Source organism: Cupressus sempervirens, chromosome 11, assembly GCF_028749045.1.
Source record: "Cupressus sempervirens isolate cs-2001-9-10 chromosome 11, ASM2874904v1, whole genome shotgun sequence".
In the NCBI taxonomy this organism is placed as follows: Eukaryota; Viridiplantae; Streptophyta; class Pinopsida; order Cupressales; family Cupressaceae; genus Cupressus; species Cupressus sempervirens.
Window position 1 is genome coordinate 720,339,250 of NC_143128.1, and position 21,468 is coordinate 720,360,717.

General features: G+C 37.1%; 1 pseudogene across 1 annotated transcript in view; it reads right to left on the reverse strand.

The window, feature by feature from the left end:
* LOC149531690 (lysine--tRNA ligase-like) overlaps positions 1 to 21,468 on the reverse strand; it is a 65,492-nt pseudogene that overhangs the window by 40,340 nt on the left and 3,684 nt on the right. Inside the window, exons 3-10 of the transcript XR_016358694.1 lie at positions 14,249 to 14,373; positions 14,084 to 14,164; positions 13,668 to 13,793; positions 13,277 to 13,559; positions 12,999 to 13,095; positions 12,718 to 12,874; positions 8,096 to 8,239; positions 7,758 to 7,826 (exon numbers count right to left, since the gene is read on the reverse strand). The product of XR_016358694.1 is annotated as a lysine--tRNA ligase-like (transcript). The remainder of the gene's footprint in view (positions 1 to 7,757; positions 7,827 to 8,095; positions 8,240 to 12,717; positions 12,875 to 12,998; positions 13,096 to 13,276; positions 13,560 to 13,667; positions 13,794 to 14,083; positions 14,165 to 14,248; positions 14,374 to 21,468) is intronic.

Genomic DNA, 21,468 nt, shown 5'->3' on the forward strand with positions numbered 1-21,468 from the left:
CTAGCCCAAAATGGTCTGTTTTTGTTATTAGGATTTTTAGTATCCTTCGAATTTGGAATAATAGGTGTAATGTGTTCAGCATCATTCTCCCTCTCATTCTCTACTGAATGATCCTCATCTAGTTCAATAGTAGGCTCTACGTATGTTTCATCAATGTTCTTTGAAAGATTAAAGGCAATGTCTTCTTCAAATTTTACACCTCTACTGACTTCGATGATTCTTTGAACAGGGACATAGATCCTGTAACCTTTGGTTGATTCACTGTATCTGATGAGTATATCCTTCTTTCCAAATGGTTCTAATTTTGTTCTCTTTTCTTTAGGAATATGAATATAAAGAGGACACCCAAATTTTTCTTAGGTGGCTTAAGTCTAGTTTGATGCCTGTAAATACTTCTTCAAGAGTTGTATATTCCAATATTGAGTGAAGACATCTATTTTGAATAATAAACTGTAGTATTAGAAGCTTCAACCCAAAAAAGAAGTATGAAGATTTTGGTCATGCATCATAGCTCTGGCTGATTCAATGATGGATCTGTTTTTTCGTTCTGCAACTCCATTCTGTCGAGGATTATAAGGTACAAAAAACTCCCTCTTAATCCCAACAGTAATGTAAAAATCTTTAAAGATTTTTGAGATGTATTCACCTCCATTATCTAATCTTAATGTTTTGATTTTCTAACCGAACTGATTTTCAACTAGGGCTTTGAATTCTTTGAATTTAGATAACACTTCAATTGATTCCTTTTGTTTAACGAAGTAGATCCAAGTTCTCCTAAAATATTCATTTATAAAGATCACTTAATAGAGACATCCATTTAGGGAAGGTACAGACATAGGACCACATAGATCAATATAAATAAGTTCAAGTACAAAATTTGATTTGTGTACATGTATGGGAAAGGATTTTTTCGTGTTTTTACCTAGGGCACATCCTTTGCAAAAGCCTAAATGATCATGGTTTGAGGCTAAGTAACCCAATTTCAATTTTTCCTATTGATGATAAAGCACAGAAATGAAGGTGACCTAGTCTTCTATGCCATATTTCATTTGTGTTTGATGTTTCATGATTTAGAGCTAAATTTTGCTGGTTACAAAGTTTGTGTAGACTTCCATCTTTAAATCCAATGGATATAGCTTTCTTGATATTTGAATTATTTCGCCAAGATAGAACTTTATCTTCTTGGAAGGTGATTCGATACCCTTGATCAGCAAGACCAAAGATGGAGACCAAATTTCCTTTTATACCAGATACAAACAAAACATTCTCAAGTTGGAGAGTAATGACTAATGCCTGAATTTAGTTGAATTGAACATGATCCAATGCCTTTAACCAGGTGTAGAGTTGTCTCCAATGGTTGGTTCTTCAAAGGAGTATCCTTCGAAGCTTTCAAATTTATCTCTAAAGCCTATGATATGAAGTGATGCTCCACTTTCTACAATCCAAGTATTCTTGTTGGAGTTTATTTCACTTGCAAATTTATCTCTAAAGCCTGTGATATGACGTGATGCTCCACTTTCTATAATCCAAGTATTCTTGTAGGAGTTTATTTCACTAGATAGTGCTAGATAAAATGCATAGTTTTCTTCTCTTTCATCTTTTTACTCTTTGATTTATCATTTATGCTAGAGTTGCTTGAATTTTCTTTCTTTCTAAAGAGAAGTTGAGTGTGCCAAATTTGTCACATTTGAAACCTTGTACTTTTGACCAATCTCGTTTTTTGTATAATTTGTTGAATTCCTTCCTATTTCTTTTGAATTTACCTTTCTTTTCTTTATTGTTGCTATTAGCATGAAGAGCTTGAACGTCTCCCTCTAGATTTAGGCTGATTCCTCTGGAAACTAATCTTGACTCTTCTTGAGTGCATTCATTCTTAAGTAGTGCAAATTTAGGAAGATCAAGTCAAGAGCTTAGGCCACGAATAAACGTTTCCCAAGATAGTGGTAATCCTTTTAAGGCTATAATGCTAAGTTCTTTGTCATCTACTTGACTTCTAATAGTCGCAAGTTCATCTTTCAACTCATAAATTCTTAAGAAATAAGGCGTAATTGATTCTCCATTGTTCATTTTGATATATAGAAGAGCTTGCTTCAATGTTAGCAATCTACTAGTGTTGTTAATTCAAGAGTATTCTTAACTGTAGGAAACATCTCAAAAGTTGTTTTGAAAATAGATATAGGAGAGAGAATGTGATCTTTTAAAGAATCTATAATAATCTTCATGGCTTTGTTGTTGTGCCTCTTCCATGTTGTTTTATCTAGATCATTTTCTAGAATTGGTTTATTCTCGACTCTACATATTCTTGTAATTCCATCTCTCATAGTATAATCATAACTCGAATTTTCCATGATGTAAAATTAGAAGCTCCTTCGAGTCTATCCTCTAGCCTTACGTGATTCACCATTTTGATTTGAAAAGTCTGATATTAATAACTCTGAAATTAATAATTCTGAGAACAAGTTTCTCTATCAACTAGGCTCTGATACCATGAAAAGGTTTGTAGGATCTCTGATAAAGATAAACTAAATCTCTCTTGATGCAATATCAATATATGGGGGCACTTTGTCCTGGACTGTTTGAAGGAGGAGACTCCACAGGAGCTGTGTAGGTGGTGCAGACCAAGAGACCATGAGAAGGCCACTTGCCCCAAACTGGCTGCAACCTCCTTCATGTGGAGAAAGAAGACCCGAAGAAAGACATTCTGATGATTACAAGGGCACAAGCAAAAAAGACCACCTACCCTAACCCTCGTACAGAAAAGCAAAGACTACTCAAGGTGAAGGTTGAGATTTAGAAAGAATTACATGCTCGAAGAGACCTAAGAGATACCTTTGGCACTTCTACTCGAGCCATAGCAGAGCAAAACATTTTAGGACAGATGTTGCAGTTAGAAGTACCCGTGAAGATCAAGGATCTCGTGGAAACGATGCCACATTTAAAAGCAGCCCTATTCAGTAGCTCAATGGTTCCAACAAGTACAATGGAACAAACAGAGGATCCTGGCAGCTTCGCGGCAAACCCGATGACGTTGGCTATAAATAACGGGCGAAATTTTGCAATAGTGGAGATGGATATCCTCGGCACCATCCTCACCAACACAATTGTAGATGGTGGGTCAAGGGTGAAAGTTCTACCCGAGGACACTTGGAAGAGTCTCGAAAAGTGGGCATTGTGGCCACCGACATTCAACTTACTCAGGGCTGATCAACATGGCATCAAACCCTTGGGAACCTTGACGACGCAAGAAGTAACCATCGGTCCACAACCATTTATTTTGGACTTCGTGGTGATTCCCCTCAATTGGAAAGAATACAATGCCATCCTAGGAAGAGGGTGGTTGGTGACCGCCAAGGAAAACCATAATTGTAAAAAGAATACCCTGTCATTCGAGAAGGGGGGAAGAAAATTTGTAATGGATCTCAGAACCTAGATGGTTGGCGAAGAAATAGCATCCTCATCAGATTTTGAATTTGACAACAGGGGAGATGAAGGGAAGAGGAGCATGAAGCCTAACGACGAAGGGGTACTAGAGTTGCAAGACGACACAGACTCCATGGATGGCTTATTTCATAGGCAAATGAATGACTGTGAACTATTCCCTCTATCCTGTAATGTGCTTGAAATCGAAGAAGGTCCCAATGAGTTCCCTCAAGAAAACAAAGAGTACAAGGAAGGCGAAGCACAGGTCAAGGACAGCCTTGCCCACCAATTTTCTAAGGATGAGCGGATCCAATACAAGGAGGCAAAGCTGCAGGACATAAACCTCGGAGAACCCAAAGACCATCCTAATGGGGGATGATTTGGACTCGGTGTTAAAAACGGCAGCATTCAAAATCTTTGTGGAGTATAAGGAAGTCTTCACCTAAATGTACAAGGACCTGAAGGGTGTACCTCCCAAGCTATGCATACACCGAATTCCCCTAGTCCTCGGAGCCCAACCTGTAGGGAAAAGGTCGTACAAGATGAACAAGAATTATGCCACAAGGGTAAAAGTCGATATCGAACGGATGTTGGATGCGGGTATTATCTTTTGGGTGGACACAAGTGAATGGGTCTCACCCATCATAAGAAGGAAGCAAACCAGATCCACATTTGTGTGGATTTTCAAGGTCTTAACACAGTAACCATTAAAGACTCGTTTCCCATTTCGTTCACAGATAGCATATTGAAGGATGTAGCCAACCACGAAATTTACTCGTTCGTAGATGGGTTCTCCAAACATAACCAGATATCCATTACAGAGGAAAACAAACAAAAAACCACCTTCGTAGTGGAGGACTATGTATATGCTTACAATCTAATGCCCTTCGGCCTTTGCAACGCATCGATGACTTTCTAGCGGATTATCTTACACATCTTTGATAAGATGTTGATGGGGAATTTCAAAGCATTCTTGGACAACTGGTCCATATTCAGCAGTCAGGACAAGCACATTGCAGCCTTGGGGGGGTGCATGGAAAGGTGTCGGCGAACTCGTCTAGCACTTAACCCCAAGAAGTGTTGATTTATGGTGCCACAAGGGAAGTTGCTTAGGCACATAGAGTACATAGAAGGATTAAAACCAGATCCTGACAAGGTACGAGTGATAGTGGAAATGGAGGCTCCTACAGACATAATCGGATATTACTAATGGTTCATCAAAAACTTCGCACAAATTTCATATCCGATGGATATGCTCACAAGGAAGGGGGAACCGTATGCTTGGAAGGGAGAACAAGAGGAAGCCTTTAGAGATTTGAAGACAAGGTTGTTGGCAGCCCCTATTCTTGCATTTCCAAATTGGGACAAAGAATTCCATGTACATGTTAACGCATCAAATTATGCCATCGGAGCCACCTTGGCTTAGCAAGGGGCACATGGACTCGATCACCCAATATACTTCGCAAGTAAGCTGATGTATTTGAGATACCGTCGAAAGGCAAATTAGCACAGAGTACCCCTAGTAATTTATTGGCGACACTTGGACATTGAGGGTAGAATAGCTGGCCTAAAGAGAGTGATGTAGGGATTGAGCATGAGTGACACAGATAGTGGCCGCGAAAATACTACAGAGAGTGAGGAGACTACTTCAAAGAGTGACAACTCTCAAGCCGAGGATGAGACAAAGGTGATCCAGAGCATGTCTCTGCCTAAGTCATTGTTTGCACCACCTCTATTACCAACGACAGCACACTTGACACCTACCACTGCCACTCCTTCCATTCCACCATTCGGACAAAGGAAGCCACAAATTGTTATGACACCTACTCCGGAGCCGCCCACAGAGATTGAGCAGGTGATGGGGACAGAGATAGTTGAAATGCCCTCCTAGGTAGCTTAGAGTCAGATAGTCGACCTTGTCCTTGACCAGACTAGACTAGATCTAGCAGAAGGTGAGATGGAAATCCACCAGGCAAAGGCAAATGAGAGCGATTTTCTGAGCCCCAGGACAGATTAGAGGTCATTGGCACCAAGGCGGTCGTGACCATTGCTTCTCCCCTATTGTCTGAACTAGAGAGCATGGCGCAATCAACCCAACCAGAGATGGCGGATGTCCAAGTGATGGACCAAGCCAGTATGTTCCTGAGACACCAATTCCGACTCACTCCTACTGACGTCAGTCCCCATGACAGGAAGTGGGTTTGAGCAAAGCACCAACAACAACAACTTAGAAGGACAGTCCACTATCTGAGGATGCACCCGATGAGGAGGCTGCACCAAAAGTGTAAGTTGTTGTCGTAGGAAGTATGGAAGTTGAGTCAGATCAGCAGATTGGGCAGAGGATGAGGACAGATTTTCCTATGGGTCGGATGAGGAGAGATCCAAGGCATACATCAGAGCTCTGAAGAATGTGTTGGAAAGAGGTCTGATGATTGGACATCATGCCTTGACTAGAACACGGGAACTACAGCTGATCCAGGCCTACATCAGGCGAACATGCCCCGAGCAATTCCACTCTTGCTTTGAGGCAAGAGGATGACCAATAGTACAGACACCGGAGATGCTGGCAGATTGTGCCACAGAACCCGAGTTGGGACCAGTCACCAACACAATGGAGAGGCTCGCACATGAGTTAGTAGCGGCATACAAGGACACCTACTATGCTCAGCGGCGTGCAAAGGCCGACAGAGTGGTAGCTAAGAGGTCCAGAGAGATTGAGGCAAAGGCTCGAGAGGAGCTAGCTACTCATTTGGCTAGCCAACAGGCACCTTGGGCCGCAGAGCGAGCAGTGTTGTTACAAGATAAGGAGCAAGCAGAAAAGGGGTTAGAAGAGGCTAAAGCAGCCTATAAACAAAGGGAAGCTCAGGGCATGGAAGTCGGACTCTTATTGGAAGAGGTCGTAGAGGTCAACACAAGGACTCAAAAGGATTTGCGCATCCACACGGATCAGATCTACGAGCAGCGCCAATTGCTGAACACCCCAGGGACACAATCTCCCTATTAGTCTCTATTTTCTTGATATATTTGTATAGATGTCTCCTATTTTGTAAGTTTTCTTGATATATTCATATAGCTGTCTTCTATTTTGTAAGTTTGAGTCACCAAGAGACGACTTTTCTTTTTAGGAGGATTATGTTGTCGGGAAAACGGGTAGCTAGACAGTTGGTCTGTCCGAGGAAGTTACATGGATGTGACGATTTGTCTTGCATCCCCTTGGGCACTATAGATATGTACTCTCTCAAAATGAGACACGCTTGTATGAAGAAAACTTGTATATAGCAAGGAGTTGACGAATACAATGCTGTTATATTCTCTTTATATCCATTGTTGAGTACCTTACTTATGTGTGCAATTAATCTCTGTTAACCCACGAGGGAAAACAGGCAGCAAGTGTTGGTTTTATTGCTCGACCCACGAACCAAATTCGCCATTATGATAATAAGTTAACAGTAACAGGACAAATAAAGGGAGTGGAACATTTATTTGGACATGCAGTTTTTGTAAGTGGAAGAAAACTAGCACCTACAGCAGTTTAAATGCCCATTCTATGTCATTTTCCACCACAGAATCAAAATACATGTAGGACCAGATAAGAAAGGATTACCACCTCATCAAAAAGCAGGATTTATTAGAGAAAGAGGAAGCGTATGCAAGAGCCCGACGTGACACAAACCATCCTTTGTTGAAAGGAAAAGGAGGTAGATAAAGGCCCCCAACTTCTCCATCTCATAGTGATTTTTCTGATGTTGCAGATAGCCACCCATTCTTGGGCAGAATTGGAGAACCTATTACTACGAAGAGAGGCAATGGGCTGTCAGAGAGAGCATTTAAGAATGATGCTAGAGAGATTGCAAATCAACCTGTCACAAGATGTGCATATTGAAAGGTAGATATGTTAAAACATTGCAAGTGAAAAAATCAAATCACTCCAGCTGCCTAAAGACTTTGCAGAAACTTGCTTTAGATGATAGACAATGGTATTTGACAATTAATTGACAAGTATCTATGCCTTCCTTCAAAATTAGGTTAGAATCTAGAATGAGAAATATATTCTCATTGTATATAAAAATTAACGCACTCTTAAGAGTAATTAAAAGACAAATACTACTAAATAATATACAGAGCAAGAGAGAATTGGAATTGATAGCTTATATTATCATGCAATCCCAACATTGTCAAGCAAAATAAATATGCAGCCAAATTTCACAATATGCAACCAAATTTTACTGGTATTCACCAACACAGAGTATAAGTCAAAAAATCAATGATTCTCAAGGTAACGTAGTAAATTAAGGCAATGATTACAGAAGCAAGCTGGTCGGAGAAAACTTGTTTACCTTCAACTGATCTGCGAAGCGCTGATGCTGGACAACAGGGTCATTCAGTTCAGTATATGCATTGCACAACTGCAAAAGACAAATATAACATTTCTTATAGGAAAGACATAAAAGCAAGCTTCAAACCTAAGCATATGCAGCTAGTTTGTAGAATTCCGTCATTAGATAAACATGCAAGGGTTAAACAAAATGCAAAAGTATGACCATTAATTCTTGTGTACTTTGAGAATTAATTTTTTTCTCATCTCATTTATAGCACCTGATGACCATGCACACACTATAAATGAAATCTATTAATTATTGAACCAAAATTCAAACTAAGCAGCTGGCTGAAATACCTCGTGCTTATTCACAAACAGTTCAAATCACTCAGTCAATTCCGGTCTGTGTCTGTGCCACTTTGCAAGGGGACTCATGATCTGGGGATGATTGATGATGAATGAAGGATTCACACACATTTCCTCCAAGAAATGTCCAACAAGCTGCCAATTCATTTATAAACGGATCAAAATTTCTGGTGCACCCATGATTATAGCAAAGCTTAACATTGATAAGTAGGAGATATTTTCCACAGCAAGTCAAATTGTGATATTGGTACACAGTTAAATCCTGATAGCACTATCACAAAGCTCAATATTCCATAATTGAATTATAACAACCTTATTACATGCAACTAAAATTTACTGTATACCCAAGAAACCAACTTATGTGAGACAGACAAGACTGAACTGATCCACAAAATCCATAACAGTCTAGATCGTCTTAAAAATCATATAATAAGAACGACATTTATGAGAGGTATTAATAGGTATGAAAATCAAAAAGGAAAATTAGCATTTCAAGTTTTCCTTGTCCGATTGAAATATCTTAAAAGCCTTTAATGGCACTCTTGGGATTAATAATGAGCATTATTGTTCTTGTACAGAATAGTGAACCATTGTTGACCTTAAACAAATAAATATGTGCATTCCATTATTGCAATTAGCATAACTTTTTCTTTCAAAAGTTCAGTTTTAGAACATTATAAACAATTAATTCCTAATCCTAGAACTGAGTTTGAGACAACTTCAATTGATCAAATAAGAATAATTTTCATTAAATAAAATTCTCAAATCCATTCCATACATCAATGCAAGGCTTTTCAATCATTCAATAATAAGCGTCTACGAAAAAAATTGCATCCACAAGCAAGACCATATGCTTATGAACTAAATTTCATTTGAATTCTTAATTGGATAGCATCAACTAAAGTTGCTAATGATACTACTCATAGTGTTTATCCAGCATTTCCCTACTCCTCTTAACATATTAGTGTTGTAGATAACCTAGAATAAGAAACAACAAAACTCTAGAAATATCCTGTGATTTTCCACCCCGTCTATCTTCAGTAACATCAAATTCCATTCCGGTATCTTTTAATTCATGAAATAGTCATCATCAATCTATTTGAAGCAGCTAACTCCTGCATAACACTAACATATCTGTTCTTGTATGTGGACTATTGATTTTCACCAGATTTATGAAATGATAAATTAACCCGCAATCTATACATATTATGTTACCAGGTACACTGCAGTGGGCTCTGGATCCTGTACTGAACTGCTCCAAGTACTGGTTCTCCAACAGGAGTAACCAAGTTCGCCCAAGGTCCTACACAAGCACCCCAAGTTCACGATATACAAAAATGTGCCAAATACCTGAATTTTCCCTTAAGACATAAAATTGTGATAATAGCTGTTCCCAGTGTTTTTTCACTTTTTTAGTGTGATTTGAGGGCATTAAAATGTGTAGTGGTAATTGTTTCAGTTGAGTAAAGTTGAAATGCTTCTATGCAGTGTTTTCTGTGTTATCCACAAAGGTTCAGTTTTGACTGCCAGAAAGAACTGCTGTCAGACCTATACAAGGCAATATTATCGTCTCTAAGTAGTATATCTTAGTTGGGTACTTGAGTACATTCTTGATCCATATTATTTGGTTCACATTTAGCATTGTTGCTCAGGCTACATTTGTGATCAGAACTTCACATTACTTCACAAGCAATTTTTTTTTCCAGTTTTTTGTGGTTCGTTTTCAAGAATTTTCTCAGAACCCGACACCCTTTTTTTGTACCCACATTTTTCAGTTCATGAATGTGTGCTCCTGTTTTGCTGGGCAGTATTTTGCAGAAGGGTTTCTGACCTTTTTTAGCCCATGCACGGAGCATTTTTTTTGTGTTTTTGGCAGAAATTGAAGGGATTTTTGGGCCGTGTCAATTTTATGTGAGGGCTGTTTTTCTGGTGCCCAGACCTACTCTAATTCTGATTTTTGTCCACATTCATTCTGTCTGACGTCATTGTTTTTATGTATTTGGCGGCTACATTTTGCAAGTATAAACCCACAACTTCTGGTATCTATGGTCAAAAGTGAAGGAACCAGTGTTTTCCAGCAGAATATGAGTTTTCTTGGAGCCACCGTGTAATTTCAAACACATTTATTATTCGGCCATTGCCGCAGTTTCAACTCTCAAATTTGTGACCACAATCTTTTTCCACTCTGCAAATTCTGGGGTTTTTTACTGCCTCTTTAATATTTTATAGACCCTGTTTAGCTCGCGTTTTCTTCTGTTCATTTTTTATTTTCAGGTCGTCATTCTTCAGCATGTGATTGACAGACAAAGACGTTTTTTCTGTCAGCATGGATTTTCTGGGAAAACTCTACAATTTTGGCCAATAAAATTCTCTGGTTTTGGCCCTAAAACCCTATAAATCCATTTGGATCCATTCGGATTAAGTAGACAAAGTTCTACACTCTTTTTGGAAAAAGGGTCTTAAATATATTTTTCCCTTGAAAAAAAATCTGTTGTTTTCATAATTTTTTTCCTTCAAAAGAATGCTAGAGGACTTATAATGTTTTCCTCAAAAATTAAGTATTTGCTGCCATATGACCTGGTCAAGGTTTCTGCAGTTCAGGAGGGTTCCTTGCTTTTGTTGAGTTTTCCTATGCTGATCCATATCTCAGATTTGTGTCAACCTTAGTTATCGGATTCAGCCCTGGAGCTTGGTCCAGATCCGGATTCGTCTGGGTTCGGATTCGTGCTTGGGTCTGGATCCGGGTTTGGATTCGTGCTTGGGTCCCTGATTGGGACTGTGGACCATAAAAGTGTTTCAAATTAAATTAAAATATCATTTTTTAATATTTTCAATGTATAATTTTCTTTACAATATTAACATTGATTAATGAGTGAGTATTTAATGTTTATCTTTGACATTTGGCATTGATCAATGATCAAGTAACATTGATATATTCATACTATGAAATGAATTCGTAAGTTAGTTTTACAACTATGCATGTTTATCTTTTTTTTGCATATATATATATATATATACTCACGAACCCACCCACGAACCCAAATGGGAAAAAAAATTTGCCTGAACACACAAACCCGAACCCGTGCTTGAACCTGAATCGGCAACTTAGGTGTCAACTAGTCATTAGTTTTACAAATATGGATGTTTATCTTTATATATGTATACTCACGAACCCAAATGGGAAATTTTTTTTGCCTGAACCCACGAACCCGAACCCCGAACCCGAATCCGTCCTCGAACCCGAATCGGCAACTTAGGTGTCAACTATTCATCTAGTTCCGATTGATTTCTCACCTCAAAAATTCTGTTCTATTTTGATTAATTTTTCACCCCGAAATTCGGGTTTGGTTTCTATAATTCATGAAGTTAATGTGGGAAGTTATGTCGGGAATTCCTATTTTCAGATTTTTACCATTTTTTTCCAAAAAAAACAATGTTTTATTAACTTCAAATCATATGGTTTCTTGCAGTCTATTATGGAGCATCTTGCTCTTCTGCAATAGTTTGGAGGAGTGCCGATTTTTCCTCAAAATCGTGGCAGCTGTTCTCAATGTGTGCCTCTGTCTACAAGGAAGGACAATTTTGTTATCCAATATCAGGTTGGACTTCTTGTGATGATTTTTGGTCAGAGGTTTTGCAGATTCTGAAGGAATAGTGGTAAACTCATTTCAGTGGCAGGCTCTTGCCTTTTGTTGCAGACCATTCTAAAGAAGGGGGCAGACTTCTCTGTTTTTGCTGCTCTAGGTTGTTGACATTTGCAAATCCAAGGAGTATCAGCAGCAACAGAATGTTCTGAAGAATTTATGGCCACTAGATATGTACAGTCTTTTGAAGGCTAGTTGATACAATCACCATTAAGTAATGGTATTAGAATATTTTTAGTATCGTAGGTTCTCGCTATTTTTAGCCTGTTATTCTAGAATCTTTGTTAATAGTCATTTAAGCTTTATTTTAAGTTGTCTTAATTTGGTTTATTTTTAGGCTTCTTTATTTGGACAACTCTTCTTTTTAGTTAACATTTTTTTACCATCTGTAAACAACTATTTATTTGTGTGTACTATTAATACAATTCATTCCACTTTTTAAAGTTTCAATTATGAGGCGATCGAGGGGGCTTCAACTGTTTAGATCCTTTCTTGGTTTATGACCTAAGGCTTCATTTGGTTTTTATTGCTCATCAGTGTATTCCGAGGCTTGTGATTTCAGAAGTCCTTCACAACCATTGTTTGGGCAAAATTTGATGAAATTTGTGGTCTACTGTCCGAAGCAAAGGCAGCATTAAAAAAATTCCTAGGATTTAAGTGTAAGAAAAACCACTTGAAAGAAAATTGCATTCTGATATATAGCTAACAAACACCAGATTCTGAACTAGAATGGCTAAAGATTCCAAACTATTTAGTGGCCTGGCATGGAAGCAGAAGCCTTATATTAGACAACTGCAAGCTTCTCTATATACAAATTTGAGAAAAGCATATAGTTACTTGGGTAATTATATTCATCATCACAAAATGATTGGAAACAAGAAAGGAAAACATAACATAGAAATAGCAAGACCAGAATCTGAATAAATACCATAGAACTTTCAAAGGATTATATTCAATGCATCAACTGACCTTGTCAAGCAAACGAGTCGTTGTTAGTGGAGGGGGACATTTCACATCAAACTTCTCACAAGCAGCTATAAGATACTTGACTGCCTCATCAGATGACAGGTCTTTAGGAATGTTGAGACCAGCAACTTCTTCTAACCCCTCGATCATATCTATCCTCCTGAAGTTAAAAAGATAAGGCTTGCTTTCAAAGTATCAAATCATCTCAAGTAAATAGTCTAAACAATAACCAATATATATACCACAAAACAAATCATTAGATAATATCACAACCAAAAACTCACTTGAAGGGAGGAGTGAAATCAATTTCAATGGGATCCTTATCCACACCATTAGCATGATATTTGATTTTATAGCCACCAGTTAATTCCTTGACTATTCCTGATAATTGGAAAGCAAGAAACAATTAATCTTAAGATATCGAAGATTTGATTGTATATGAAAGTAGAAACTGACTATCCCCAACTCATCATGTTCAATTCACTTTATGTGAAGAAAAATATTTCAGAAAACCATAAAATTGATGGTTGGTTAGTTTGATAAATAACATTGTTGTCCTAACCAGATAGCAATTGCTCTGTGAGTTTCATCAAGTCATTATAGTCTGCATAAGCCATGTAGAATTCACAGGTGGTGAACTCAGGGTTATGAGTCAGATCTATGCCCTCGTTTCGAAATTGCTTTCCAATTTCATATACTCGATCCAAGCCACCTACAATAAGTTGTTTCAAGTAAAGCTCTGGAGCAATACGCATGTATAACCTCATATCAAGTTCATTAATGTAAGTAACAAACGGCCTTGCAGCAGCTCCACCAGCTATCATATTCATCATAGGTGTCTCCACCTGAATATCAAATTTGGCTTCAGGTGGCAAAATCAAGCAATAAACAACAGTAATGAAATAAATAAAAAATTATATAACTAATATGAGCAAATTAGGCAAGATCAATACCTCCAGAAAGTTAAGCCTGTCAAGAAACTGCCGTACATAAGATATTATCCTTGATCTTGTTATGAATATATTTCTAACCTCTGAATTAACCATCAAATCAAGATAGCGTTACCGATATCTTGTTTCCTGTCACTCAAAATTAAAAGATAATCAAGAGACAACTTCACCAGAACACTGCAACGTTTGAGAATAGTGGGATTTTTGTAGTTCTCTTCATGTGGATCAATCAGAACATAAGACAATATTTATTGGTTTTCAAGGACTTTAAATAAGAAGCCAAACAGAATAATAAGAAATTAGAGTGTGTGTCATTCCAACAACCTACTAGCTCATAAGAAACAACCTCTAGCAATGTGAATATGTATTCAAGCAATTACAGGTTCTCAAGCACATTCACATAAAAAGAAATAAGATACCTGATCTTTCAGAACATATTTTTCAGGGTTTCTGGTCTGACCAGGACACCATACGCCAACAATTTTATCTCCCTCACTTTCCTGCATGTTGATCAAGAACATTAGATTTGGGGGTGAAAGCCTCTTGATTTGTAGGTAATAAAATCCTTGGAGTAATTATTAAACCTTTTCCTGAGCACGATCATCCTTAACCCTCTCCTGAGCTCTTTGTCTTGGCATCATGTGTAAGCAAGGTGATAGAACCTCCAAAGACTTAGGAAATATACTAAGCTCACCCATTTTACTTTTGCCTGAAGCACAACATCAACAATCCATCTTACCAAGACTATTAACAATAGAATCACACTGAAACACATTGTATGATATTATACTTGGAATCAAGAAAGTCAGGAAAATAAATGCTAAATATTAATGTAAAATTTCAATACTTTCCAATATTTTGAAATTCATACTGTGTATCCTAGATTAAATTCTAAGTATATACGATACTTCTTATGATCAAAGAACTAAGCAAAATGGAGAAGAAAAAACTCTATAATCACAACAATCAGATTCATGAAGATCCCATACATAAATATAAAGTAATGCTTCACAAGGACACATCCCCTGTGTTTTTAGCTTTGTCCCTTACAAAGAACATTCTGGGGACTCCGGGACACACCAGAAACATCTCCATACCCTATCAGTCCCCAAAATTGAGATCATCCCCAAAATGCAAAAAAAATGCAGTCCTCCCCAGCAGCCCAGTCATGATTCAACACAAGGATGGTTGGGCCTCCACACCGCTTCAAACAAAACCTAAACCTATTTCTCATTTTGACATTTACAAACTTTGTTGATGAGCAGCAAGTGAAATACAACAGTTGATAAGAGGAGTTAGGGCGTCAAATCCACTACATTAAAGATAAGTTTTCTTTGTCGTACTTTAGTTATTTTCAATTAAATCAAAAAAATTAAGACATGGGAAGGGCAAATTGAATTTACTTTTCCTTTTATAACTTGCAGCTTTCTTTGAAACTCTCAACCAACAAAAATCATAGTATGCAGTTAGAATACTGAAAATGAGGAGGTTGAGATTAAAATGGAAGAAAGAGATAGACCTAGAACTTAGAGGTAGAACTCATAAGAAATATGGCAGCCACTGAAGGTTCCTCAACGAAGGAGTGTACCAAGGCCAGCTAGTTCAAATCCATTTAAATTTTTTTCCAAACTGCTTAAAACCTATGCAAAATGCCATGTAACCCCTAGAAACCTCTATAGCAATTCATAACACGAGTTGATAAGCATAACAAATAACAAATGTCCCCCAAAGGATATAAGGGCAGCTATCCTTGAGATTATTGTTATATTTCATTTATAGGTAGTAAAATGTTGAATAGTTGTGAAGCTATAACCCATCTGAAAAAGATTGAGACATATAGATTGCATATGGAGGGGCAAACCAAAAAGACAGGGATATCCATTGGAGAGCTTGCATCCTAGTGTGACATTGCCTACAAGATATGCAATCTGCCTCAACATATCATCATAGCATTATCTGCATTTCCTCTACCACAACCCATCTTGACAATAGTTCCTACAAGATTGTAACCTTCTTCAAGTTATAGGTCAGATTTCAGATCTGCCACCTTACAACCAATCCAATAAGGTTCTCCCCGATCCAATCTGCAATAAAGAACTCGCTCTAATACAACCTGACACAGGGAAAATGAAAGGAAGGGAAAGAGGTGGAATAAACTCAACTTGAACCTTCCAATAAACCCCTCCTCAGAGTTACACACAGAAGCATCATACAGAAATTCAATTAAACAACAGTGAACACGAGGCCAGATGCAGCATATTCATAGGTGTAATTATTTAACATTGCATACAAAACAGCAGCACGCCCGACTGTGAGGCCTTCCAGGTTGCAGCCTTATACACAATAAGAATTACAATTTAGAGTCCAAGCTTGCATCTTCAATCTTCTAGTCTTTCTCTAGGAATGCTACCTTCCTACATCTAAGGCACAAGTCTGCTAGTCAAGCATTTAATTACAATTTAGGTCCAGCCTTAAGGAGTAAATCAAAACCCAAGCAAAGGAGAACATAAGATCACACGCACTTAAGGGGTCCACATGTGTGTTAAGAGTTGGGCCCAAAATGCGCAAGATGCCACGCAAGCATAGGAAATCATGCCAAATGAAACGACATGCCTTGCCGGAAGAAAACTGTTTGAAACAAAGATCGCAAAGAACGACACAAAACTTGAGAGATATAAAACATTAGAACTTGCGCACTTAGAACAAGGATCTAGGATAGGTCTTCAACATGACATCAACTGCCCACAACATGAAACCAGAAGTAGCAACAGCTACTCCGCGAACAGCAGACTAGTACAAAAAATAAGAAATACTTTTACTTGATACAAGATTGCTCAAAGACCCAAGATGCTCCTACATTAGACACCTGGGATTAGTAAAGAACTGGTGTCCACATTAGGCATCCCTAATAGTTTGACTTGAATCATAAAAATCCAACTCAGCTTGTGTAATCCATGAATTGTCTTCAGCGGGCTTATCTTTCCACTGAACTAGGTATTCCATGCAGTCTTTTCCTCTCATACTCTTGTTTATTCTACTATTCAAGATCATCTCAATGCTATTTGCCTTGTTCTTAAGATAATCCAAGTTGTCTGTCGATTCATCATCATTAAAGAATGTCCATACTCGTTGTCCGATGTGTGCCACATAATCTTTAGATTCTATGTTCATTTTGGTTGCTCTGCGCAAGTTGTTAATTCCTTGTAACTTTGACAAAACAAGTGTTCTGATTTTCAGATCAGTCTGATCTAGATGCATGAGTTCCCCTAAGTATTGGTCACTAGAACATATTGTCCCCTCTAGACAGATTGGCATTTTCTTTGTGGCTTTTATAAGCCTTCTTATTTACTAATGTGGTTAGTTAGTTACTAACTATTAGTAATCTTGGAATGGGCACCAATCTTGAGGAAACAACTATGTTGTTAAATAGGCCAACCTAGAGAGGGACATGTCCATTCAATGAACATGCCCCTTGAGTTAGGTATAAGGGGGGCCAAATTGCAGATTAGAAGACACACCGAAATCTATAATTTTTCTCTTCTAGCAATCTGCCCGATTAGAATCACCTATACAAATGTAAATATTTGCAGAAGATCCATGACCTTAACACAAGTGGTATAAGTACCACGAGTTTCTTAGGAAACTCTTCCAATGGATATTCTCCATCCTCCCTCACCTTCTAGATGTCCTCCTTCACTGGTGCCTTCTTATTATACAGAGTATGATCCCTTAATTATACTCTTCATTTTGTTTACATCTGCAATTAGGCTCTAATAACACGTTGAATTCCGAGGATCACTTGCAAATGTAATAGCACTACCATGCTTTTTGGTATGTGTGTTTCAAATGCAACCTCTTAGATTTATATTGAGAGTGGGGCACAAATAGACATGTCCCTTCATGCGACATGTCTATTCATGAATCAGATAAATAATAGAATAAAAAAATTAATCATATATATATATATAACCTTATATCTCAAATATATTAAAAAAACACATATATAATAGATTTATCCTATTGAAGCTACAAGCATTAAAATCTCCAACTAAACATCTCAACAAATTACCCAAACTCTTGTTCACAACCTTAGTTTGCCCATCTGTTTGTGGTTAAAATGTAGAACTAAACTTCAGCCCATTATTCATCTTCTTCCAAAGTGTCTTCCAAAAATAACCGATAAACTTAGTATCTCTGTTTAAAACAATATTTTTAGGCAAACCTTTCAATCTTATTACCTACTTAAAGAATAATTCATCCGTATGTACTACATCAGATGTCTTCTTACAAGGTATGAAATGAACCATCTTTTAAAATTTGTCAACTACTACAAAAATAGAATCATTACCTCTTGGAGTTCTAGACAAACCAAGAACAAAGTTCATACTGATGTCTTCCCAAGACTTATCAGGTTCAGGCAATAGTTAAAAAAATCCCAAATTCTAATTAGTTCCTTTTGTTTGACAAACTCTGCAACTCCTAACCATTGTTTGCACAACCTTATAGATATGCGGCCAAAAGAATCTACCAAAAATCAACTTTATTGTCTTATCAAACCCAAAATGTCTAGCAAGTCTGCCACTATGCTTCTCCTTCATGATGTTCTCTCTCATAGATCCTCTGGGGATGCACAACTGAATTCCCTTAACATATCTTCCTAAATGAAATAATCAATCCACTTATCACTTATCATCTGTTCTTTACAAACTTTCCAAGGATCTACAAAATCAAGATCAATTTCATACAAATACTTCAAATCATCAAAGCCACATACTTAACTCTCATCTCTGTCAATAAATTCCTTCTACTTACTGCATCAACAAAATATTTGACTGTCCACTCTTATGTTTCAAAGAGAAAGAGAAGTTCTGCAAAAACTTAACCCACTTCATATGTCTCTAATTCAACTTATTCTAACCCCCCAAACACTACAAAGCTTTATGGAAATTATACAACACAAAATCTTTAGGCATCAAATAATGTCTCCATTTCTTCAAAGCTTGAATAATAGCAACGAAGTCTTGATCATAAATTGAATATTTTCTTTTAGCATCATTCAACTTCTCACTAAAGAAAGCTACAAGTTTTCCCTCTTGACTCAAAACAACTCCAATAGCACTTCCACTAGCATCACAATGAACTTGAAAGACTTTACTGAGGCAATTCTCCAATCTTTTGTCTCAATGGTTCAAAGCTTTTTTATGCTCCATGTGTCCACTTGAAATCCTTATTATCTCCACTGATAGTCTCAGTCATAATATTGCAAATAGAACTGAATTTGTTTATGAACTTCCTATAGAAATTTGTCAACCCATGAAATGATCTTACCTCTCTAACATTCTCTGGTGTAGGCCAATCAAGAATAAGTTTTAGCTTTTCAAGATCCATCTTCAAACCATCCATTGAAATAACAAAACCAAGGTACACAATCTCTTTCTTCGTAAATGAACATTTCTTCAAATTAATCAGCAAATCTCCTCCTTCAATTTCTGCAATATTTGTTTGGCATTGTTTCTTTCATTCAAAATGTAAAATTGCAATTATGTTATCACATGCCAATGATATCATCGAAGGACACATACCAAATGAAGATTTTAAAATAGTTGAGGTAAATATCCTTTATAAAAGCATAAACTATCTTTCATCCTGTTCAAAAATGAAGGTTAACACTATTAAAGAGTTTCATGGCAGCCTCATAGCAGGATGTAGAAAGGACATAAGAAAAAATATTCTTGGAAGGGACATGAGAAAGACATAGTTAAGCAAGTCTAAGAATGTACGAAATGCCCAAAAAATAAAGCAAACACACGCAGTCGAATTACTTCAACCCTTACCAATATCAAGCCACAAATGGTAGAGCATCTTCATGGACTTCATAGTAAACCTTCCCAAAGTACCAGGAAAGATTGTATACACGTAGCGATAGATTGATTAACCAAATACACACTTCACAACCAAATCTATAGAATATAGAGCACCTCAAGTTACAGAGGATTTTTTCCAAAGTGTTCAGGTTACATAGGTTTCCACGAAACATTGTTATCGACAAAGGTAGCCGATTCTTTAGCATGTTTTGGCAAGAATTTTTACATTTGGCAAGCACTAAATTGACACCAAGCTCAAGTTATCATCCTCAACCCGATGGACAAACAAAAATAGTTAATACAAGGATAGAAGGATATTTGAGGAATTACATTACAAGTCAACTGAATGCATCAGTAAAGTGGCTACACCTTGGTGAGTACTATTACAATACTACACACCATCTATGCATTGGAATGAGCCCATTCAAGGCATTATATAGGTATGAAGCCGATTCTTTTTGGAGTTTGATTCTTCCAAAAAGTAAGGTACCAGGAGCTGGTCATTTTGAACAAACAAAACATGAACATTATGAGAGTTACTAGAGATAACCTACACCATGCACAAAACCAGCATAGAACCAAACTGAACAAGCATTTGAGTTTGGGGAATTGGGTTTTCTTGAGGTTACAACCCTATTTACAGTTGTCAATAAAACCTAGTGGCGCATAAAAATTTAAGCCATGATTCTATGGGACCTACAAAGATTTAAGAAAAATTGGTGGGGTAGCTTGTGAAATCAAGTTACACGATAACAGTTGGTGCAGGAACACCTAGCCATCATATAACTACATGAGATCATAATGGAAATTTTAATGATCTATGTTAATTCTTATATGTTGCAACGTCATTTCATGTAATGGAATCCAATTGAAAAGAAAAGTTGTAACAAAAATGTAATGTTGTCCATATTGTCATAGTTGAGGTCCCAATTGATTTAATATGTCAAGAGTTGTAAAATAACCCTTGAAAGGGTAAAGACCATGTACAAGGTTATTAAATGGTCATTTGGATATGTCTTGAAGGTTTATGCAAAGTCATGGCATCACATTTGTAAAAAGTCTCAAAAGTTATCAAGAAGATGAAGAGTTGCAAAAAATGCAGCAATGCAAAATTGCATTAAAATTGTAAAAGGAAGTCCAAACGTCAAGGGTGGCATTTGTAAGGTCTAAATTGACGAAGAAACTATAAAATTCATTGTAAGGTCGAACCAAGCAAGAAAGGGAAGAAAAGTTAAGATCTTTTGGAGCACTTTGCACTTGTTATTTTGATTGGTTTTTCTAGTTCTTTTATCATTTCCAGCCTCTGTACGGCCATGTACAGCCTGGAAACGATGTATTATTGATATGGTTAAGTAGGAAAATGAATAATCCTTCTATTTCTTTTGGTTTGAGTTAATTTCATGCAGATTTGAGAAAGTTGTGAGCATTCTATGGATAATAATTTTCAGATTTTCAGAATACAATCATATTGAAGCAATGTTTACGATTGCTTAATGGATCTTAAAGGGATGAACCTTATATTTCTGGAAACAGGGATGAATGAGCTTTCTAATGCAATTGTTTTGATATGTTTTTGTTAAGTTTTGTAAAAGTTATGACAGTTTTAGTGAAAACAGGTTTTTAACCCTCTTCAATGGAGTCACAGAAAAATAGGTCTCGGTGTAGAGACCATAACTTTGGATTCTACCGTTGGATGTTTCTGAGTTTTGGATATGTTGTTGGGGACCAAACTGTGCCTAAATTGGATGGTTGGATTGAATAAATAAGATTGGGTTTGAAAGTTGTGAATCTCTGTGTGTAGATCTATCTAGAATGGCATAATTGAAGAATATATTTTCAAGATTGATTTGTTTTTGATAATGGTAATTTGATTGATGTTGTATTGGGAAACATATATTAATGTCTCTATAATATTGAAGACATTGTGTTGATGATTGAAC